The sequence below is a fragment of the Cebus imitator genome, unplaced genomic scaffold (genome assembly GCF_001604975.1).
Source record: "Cebus imitator isolate Cc_AM_T3 unplaced genomic scaffold, Cebus_imitator-1.0 Scaffold217, whole genome shotgun sequence".
In the NCBI taxonomy this organism is placed as follows: domain Eukaryota; kingdom Metazoa; phylum Chordata; class Mammalia; order Primates; family Cebidae; genus Cebus; species Cebus imitator.
Genome location: NW_016107532.1, coordinates 3,411,000 through 3,419,030, shown reverse-complemented (window position 1 = coordinate 3,419,030; position 8,031 = coordinate 3,411,000).

Genomic DNA, 8,031 nt, shown 5'->3' with positions numbered 1-8,031 from the left:
TTGAGATGGGGTCTTGCTCTGTTGGCCAGGCTGGAGTGCAGTGGTGCAATCTTGGCTCACTGCAACATCCACCTCCTGGGTTCAAGCGATTCTCCTGCCTCAGCCTCCCAAGTAGCTGGGGTTACAGGTACCTGCCACCATGCCCGGCTAATTTTTGTATTTTTAGTAGAGACAGGGTTTCACCATGTTGGCCAGGCTGGTCTCAAACTCCTGACCTCGTGATTCGCCCGCCTTGGCCTCCCAAAGTGTTGGGATTACAGGCGTGAGCCACTTCGCCTGGCCATTTTTTTCTTTTCTTTTTTTATTTTTTTGAGATGTAGTCTTGCTCTATTGCCCCCAGGCTGGAGTGCAGTGGGGTAATCTTGGTTCACTGCAACCTCCATCTCTCAGGTTTAAGCGATTCTCCTGCCTCAGCCTCCTGAATAGCTGGGATTACAGGTGTGTGCTACCATACCGGCCTAATTTTTGTGTTTTTAGTAGAGATAGGGTTTCTGGAACTCCTAATCTTAGGTGATCCGCCTGCCTCAGCCTCCCAGAGTGTTGGGGTTATAGGCATGAGCCACTGTGCCCAGCCCCAGTTAATTTTAATTTGCTCAGGCTGGTCTTGAACTCCTGGCTTAAGCAATCCTCCCTCCTCAGCCTTGCAAAATGCTGGGATTACAGGTATGAGCCACTGCAATCGGCTGACAACATTCTGTCTAACTGGAGTTTAATCTGAAATGTCAATGATCGTTGGGATGTGGAGGCTAAACAGTTTCATTTGAGACATACCTCATGGCACATGCACGCTGTAGAAATGTCTTTTCCATCGCACAATAGAAATGAAAGAATAACTGATCTGTTGTTGTAAAGAAAGAATTGGGATTCTATTCCCAATCCCTCCTCCCGCCCCCTCAACTGTCTTCCCTCCTAGCCTTCCTAGAGTCATCAGTGGAAACCATTCTTCCGCACCAGGAAGCCTCAGAAGTCCCGGCCCCTGGGTGTCAGGTGTTTACTATGGACCGGGTCCCATACAGCATCTCAGGCAACCCACACCATCACCGACCATGGCAGGTCCCCACGCCACGGATCATGACGCTGGCCTTAGAGGACATACCCGCTCGAGCTCACCCTTTACACTGCCTGTTACTTTTGTGTAAAGGTCCTATTTTTTGCAACTCTGTAAAGGCACCAAGCAAGTCTCATTTTACCTCTCCACATCTTCCCAGAGCCTTCACATAGGACCACCTGACACATCCTTGTTGGCAAGGACACGGATGTGGCCCAGAGCAGAAACGAGCAGAAACAACAGAACTCAGAGGTAGAAGAGGCCTGCTGCCCCCACACACGAGCCAACTGCTCCCTTGCAGGGACTCGTACATGCTCTTCCCTTTCTTATTTCATAAATGTCAAAGATTTATCATGTTTACTAACTGAAATACTTGCCCAGCAACTACAGGCACAGGGAAAGAATGAAAATGTAAATTTAAAAAACCCTGGCTGGGCATGGTGGCTCACGCCTGTAATCCCAGCACTTTGGGAGGCTGAGGCAGGTGAATCACCTGACGTCAGGAGTTCAAGACCAGCCTGGCCAACATGGCGAAACTCCATCTCTACTGAAAATACAAAAAAAAAAAATTACCTGGGCGTGGTGGTGTGTGCCTGTATTCCCAGCTACTCCAAAGGCTGAGGCAGGAGAATTGCTTGAACCCTGGAGGTGGAGATTGCAGTGAGCTGAGACTGTGCCATTGCACTCCAGCCCTGGCGACAAGAGTGAAACATCTAAAAAAAAAAATCCCAATAATCAATGTTGTTGAAAAGGGGATGGAGACTAAAATTCTGTTTATTCAGACAGCGTTGCATAATCTGAAGATGAGAATGATGTAAGAAAGAATTCTACAACTCATGGGCTTTATACAAATCCTTACCATAAGGGGAAACACAGCCCCCCCAAAAGTAACGGCTTCTTTCTCAGAAAACTCAAATGGTGTCCAAGTTTGGCCTCCCTGCAATTTCTACGCACAGGGCCCGCTCCGCTCCCTAGGCCAGTCCTTAAAGTATGTAAAGATGCTGTTTCCCCAATGCACGTCTTCTGTTTCTCAGACTAAGAGTCCTTTCAGGTTCCCTAACTGCTCGTCACAGTTCCGCTGCTCTGCCCTCCCCATCCCTACCCAAACCTGCCCTGCCCTGCCCTCTGACCAGGCTCCAACCCACCCACTTCCTCCTAAAGTACCTTGCACAGAAACAAAAAGCCCCTTACCCTCCTCGATGAGGGTATCCTATTTCTTTAAAAAGACAATGCTAATAACTGTGCTCTGATTAGACCACATTAAGAATGTGTATTGGGTAACCAGCCTGGCCAACATAGCAAAACCCTATCTCTATTAAAAATACAGAAATTGCCGGGCGCGGTGGCTCACGCCTGTAATCCCAGCACTTTGGGAGGCCGAGGCGGGTGGATCACTAGGTCAAGAGATCGAGACCATCCTGGCCAACATGGTGAAACCCCGTCTCTACTAAAACTACAAAAAATCAGCTGGGCATTGTGGCGCGTGCCTGTAATCCCAGCTACTCAGGAGGCTGAGGCAGGAGAATTGCCTGAGCCCAGGAGGCGGAGGTTGCGGTGAGCCGAGATTGCACCATTGCACTCCAGCCTGGGTAACGAGAGCGAAACTCCGTCTCAAAAAAAAAAAAATACAAAAATTAGCAGGGCATGGTGGCAGGTGCCTGTAATCCCAGCTACTTGGGAGGCTGAGGCAGGAGAATCACTTGAACCCAGGAGGCAGAGGCTGCAATGAGCCGAGATCGGGCCACTGTACTCCAGCCTGGGCAACAGTGCAAGACTCCATCTCAAAAAAAAAAAAAAAATCTTGTATACTGTATATATTTTATCTTTTACAGTAGCTTTTATTTAGATATGTCTGATCTACAAATGCCATTGTGTTGCTGTTGTCCACAGCATTCAGTATAGAAACGCGCTGTATGGGTCTGTAGTCTGGAAGCAATCAGCTATACAGAGCCTATGTGTGTAGCAGGCTGTGCTGTCTCGGTTGATGTTAGTTCGCTCTGTGATATTTGCACAATGACAGAATCACCTGATGTGAGGTGTTGCATGATTATAACAGTCCCCACCCTATACCATACCTCTTCTAGGCCAAAGCCCCCTCCCCAGAGCAGACCCCTAGCACGCCACAGCATGAGCACTAGCTGGTCTCTGATCCGACTGGCCCAGACTCTGTGATACTTGTTGAGGCTTCCGGTCTTGATCGCTTCCCAATTGTTTGAATGTGAAGTCAACAGTCCATGGACAATTTGCACTTAGTGTTTCCAGGGCTTTTGCAGTTAAAAGTGTCTTCAGGTTCCCCAATCTTCCTGCAGACCCCCTGCAGTCAGGGGCCGAGGCTGTCCCTTCTCCCAGCAGCAGCTGGGTACAGGATCTAACATCAGCCTCTGCCTGCTGGGCAGAAGCCACAGCTGCAGCACACTTTCGGAAAAATGGGCCAGGCCAAAGGAGCTCCCTGTCAGTGTTTTTCAGTGTTCCCAGCACAAAGATAAAATTACACTTCCACAGGAGTACACAAACTAAAAATAAAATTTAGAGAAAGCTATCTAGTTCTGCATCATTTTCCCCACGGTCAGGTCCCTTTCGGGTCACTGGACATGCATGGAAATCGCTTATGAACAGCTGCTTGGTTCTGCCTTGCCTGGAATTTAAGGCTGTCAGCATCCCCGGCCCTCTGTGATAGCCCCAGGAGAGCCAGGCAGACAAGGATACTTGTGGCAGTTTGGCTGAGGGTAAAGACCAAGTCGTCAGTTCTTTCCTCCAGGCACAAGCAGGCGGCTTCCTTAGGTTTTTCTCTCACAAGCCCCTAATCTAGCTTAGAATAGGCATAGCGTGTCAAGGGCAGGGCAAGGAAATGCTGTGCCATTTCTTCAGGATCAAGGGGGCGGGAGAAAAAGTCAATTGACAAAGAATGCTTGTCACCGTGTCATGTCAGCAGCCCTTTTCCTGGTGCTTCCCAATCCTGAGTCGCTTCCTGTTTCTAAATTCCTCCAAGATGTCATAAGTGTAGGGAGGAGAAATTTCTAAGTAATGACACCAACTCTCGGTTACATACAAGGTGAGACAGTTCTTTTCACATAGGCCTAGTCAGTCATGATCCAGAAGTTCTAAATCCATATTTCTTTTTTTTTTTTCTTTTTGAGATGGTGTTTTGCTCTTGTTGCCCAGGCTGGAATGCCATGGCACAGTCTTGGCTCACTGCAACCTCCGCCTCCCAGGTTCAAGTGATTCTCCTGCTTCAGCCTCCTGAGTAGCTGGGATTACAGGCATGTGCCACCACACCCGACTAATTTTGTAGTTTTAGTAGAGACAGAGTTTCTCCATGTTGGTCAGGCCCGACCTCAGGTGATCTTCCCGCCTCAGCCTCCCAAAGTACTAGGATTATAGGCGTGAGCCGCTACGCCCAGCCGTTAAATCCATATTTCATGATGAAACAGGAAAAGTTCCCTTGTCCCCCTTGCAGGGCGTGTGAAGGGGGAGTGGCTTGCTTCTTAGTGCCCCACTGCTTAAATCTCAGACTTCTAGGGGAGCATACAGAGGGGCAGGGCAGGCTGTAAGAATCCGACCCCACGGCAGTGTCTAGGGGTGGATGTTTACAGCTGAAGCCCCAGTGGGTGTATGTTACAGAGTGTGCTTTTAGTTTTGCTCTTTCAGTTTAGCCATCTATAGGCGGCTTGTATTAGTCAGCTCAATGAGACCTCTGACTTACTGTAAGGACAGAGGGCTTTCTGTATCCTGAGGTTCTTGCCTTAGTGTATTGGAAGAATCAGATCACATGTGGGCTTGGAGAACGAGTGCAAGGTTTTATTGAGTAGAAGTAGCTCTCAGCAGATGGGGGAGCCAGAAGGGAGATGGTTATCCTCTGGAGTTGGCCACTTGGCAGCCCAGGCTCTCCTCTGACTGTCCCGGCCACGTGGTTCTGCTTCTGCAGGTCCATGGCCTGCCAGCCTGGTGGTGTCTGTCAGTGTTCCTCTCAACATCCAGCAGCCTGTGTCTGTCTACTAGGGTCTAGGGGATAAGGGGTGGGTGAGTTATAGGCATAGGGTGGGGGTGTGGCATTTGGGCAGGAAATGCCTGTCCTCACCTAGGTCCATGGGGGTGGAGCCCCAGCCAGGGACCATGCCCTCCTCTATCCAGCACTTCCTTTCCACCCTTCCATAAAATTTAAAGGGACCACCTCTTCCCTTCCCAGCACTTCCGTGTCAGTGATATTTTGAAACATGTTTAACATCTAGTCAGGGATGGCACACTTTTCCAGCAACCCTGCCCCAACCTCAAAATCACCGATAGATTATTTGGCTGAACCCAGAGGAGTCTCTGGATCCTTTGCGTAGGCCTCCCCTCCAGGCAGCCAGCAGTCATTCTGAGCCGACTGATGAGATGGCATGCTATGCCAGGTCTAAACCTTCTTGAACAGAGAAAGTAATTCAAAACAATTCTTTCCCCTTTTTTAGCTACTTCAATTTTTTTTTTTTTCTTAAGATGAGAGGTTTTCAAACTATAATGTACTTAAGAATTACCAGATACTTTGGGGGTAATGCAACTATTCTGCATCTTTCTGGTGTGGTTACTTAACTGTATGCATTCCTAACTATACACCAGTTTCACTCCATGTAAATTATACCTTAATAAAAGATTTTTAAAAAATGAATCACCCAAGGCCGGGCGCGGTGGCTCAAGCCTGTTATCCCAGCACTTTGGGAGGCCGAGGCGGGTGGATCACGAGGTCAAGAGATCGAGACCATCCTGGTCAACATGGTGAAACCCCATCTCTACTAAAAATACAAAAAATCAGCTGGGCATGGTGGTGCGTGCCTGTAATCCCAGCTACTCAGGAGGCTGAGGCAGGAGAATTGCCTGAACCCAGGAGGCGGAGGTTGCGGTGAGCTGAGATCACACCATTGCACTCCAGCCTGGGTAACAAGAGTGAAACTCCGTCTAAAAAAAAAAAAAAAAAAAAAGAATCACCCAGAGAACTTGTTAGTTCTGATTATGTAGGTCTGCCATGGATCTAAGGAACCTGCAGGCTGGCATGCAGTGGTGCAACCTCGGCTCACTGTAGCCACCACCCCAGGGGTCAAGTGATCTTCCTGCCTCAGCCTCCCAAGGGGCTCAGACTACAGGTGAGTACTACCATGCCTGGCTAATTTTTTTATTTTTATTTTTTTGTAGAGACAGGGTCTCACTATGTTGCCCAGGCTAGGAACCTATATTTTAATAGAATTCCTGTTACTTCTAACAAGTAGTCCAATGGTTACCTTTTGAAAAAGTGTAATAGACACAAGGGCCACCCAGCAAAAATGCCCCTAAGCCCTTGTGAGCCCCCGCTAACAGCTGCTTCTGGACCCTCTGCTTGCAAGAACAAGATACTGGATTATACAGGCCTGGATTCTGTTTCCAACTTTGCCTCCACTTCCATATTCTTCATGTCCCTGTGTAACCTGCTTCGAATGGGAGATATCTAAAGGAAACAAACCCTTAAAGTATCGTATAAGTCCTTAAAACCTTAAAAATAGTTTTCAAACTCTATGTAGCAAAGAAAACAGATTTGATGCCAATATCTTTTTCAGGTATTAGGCTCTGTTCTCATGGCAAATCTGACAAAGAATCCACTTTCAAAACTAACAGATCCAGAGGGATTTAACTGCTCCAATAGCTTTCAAATAGCTCACAAGTTCATTACCAAATATGGTTGGCTGACCAGTTTACAATCTGTGCTGCTGAGGGTGAGCTGTTCGTGTCTGAGGGAACAAGAGGGCATTGCTGTGATACACGCTCTCTTCTCAGGAGGTGGATTAGGCTTTCCAACGACACTGCTGAGTCTGCCACAGCAGTGTCCTTTGCAGGAGGCACTCCAGGAAAGGCCTCCAGAACTCAAAGAAAGGTGCATTCCCAACTTTTGATCTTAGATTCTACCGCCCCCCACCAGGTTACCCATATTCCCCAGATTGCGACACCACAAATATGCTGACCCATTTAGCTACAGTAGTCCCAGAAGTGCTTCAAGTCAGCTATGAAAAAGGACATCTTTTAAGCCCAAACCTTTAGTTGGAAATTTCTCTGCTCAAGTATTCCCACCAAGATCAACTTACAGATGAATGTGTGAGGAAGAGATTTTTGTATTAGGTTTTCTGTGTATATCACTAAGCTCTTGGGAATTATAAAGAACAGGGTAAAATCCTCGATATGACATTTCCTGGCAGCTGATTTTCAGCTGGTTTCGAATTTTGAGAAAGGAAGCACAGACCACAAATGAATCTTCTAAACTGTATTTGGAACTGACAAAGTCTTCCTAGAGACAAGGCCCTGAGCACACAGAGTCTGTCTCCACCATGAAAGTTTTACATAAACTGTACAGAACAAAATCAGCAATGAGTGATCTTTGGCACTAGAACAGGTGATTCCTTTGCTGTTCATGCAATATCCAAACTGCACACCACATGACATTAGATTGCTGGTTAACAGTTGAATTTTACATTTGAATTATCTTAAAAGGCTGAGAGTCCTAGCTAAGTTTTCGATATCAATATGCTACCCATGTCATAACACTTAGTGCCTGAGGTAGAGATTTCTGTAAGAGATTTTTAAAAACACAATTGAGAGTATAATACAGAAAAACATTTTCAATCTTGGAAGCATACAGCCTGGTTCAACAAGCCAACTCTGAAATGCAGAACTAGTACTTTTTCAGTCTCTGTCACCCAGGCTGGAGTGCAGTGGTGCAATCTCAGCTCACTGCAACCTCTGCCTCCAGGGTTCGAGATTCTCATCTCATGCCTCAGCCTCCCAGGTAGTTGGAATTACAGGCGCGTGCCACCACACCCAGCTAATTTTTATATTTTTAGTGGAGACAGTTTTGCCACATTGGCCAGGTTGGTCTTGAACTCCTGACCTCATGTGATCCACCTGCCTCGATCTCCCAAAGTGCTGGGATTACAGGCTTGAGCCACTCTGTTGTTTTGTTAACTATATTATTACTTTTTTTTTTT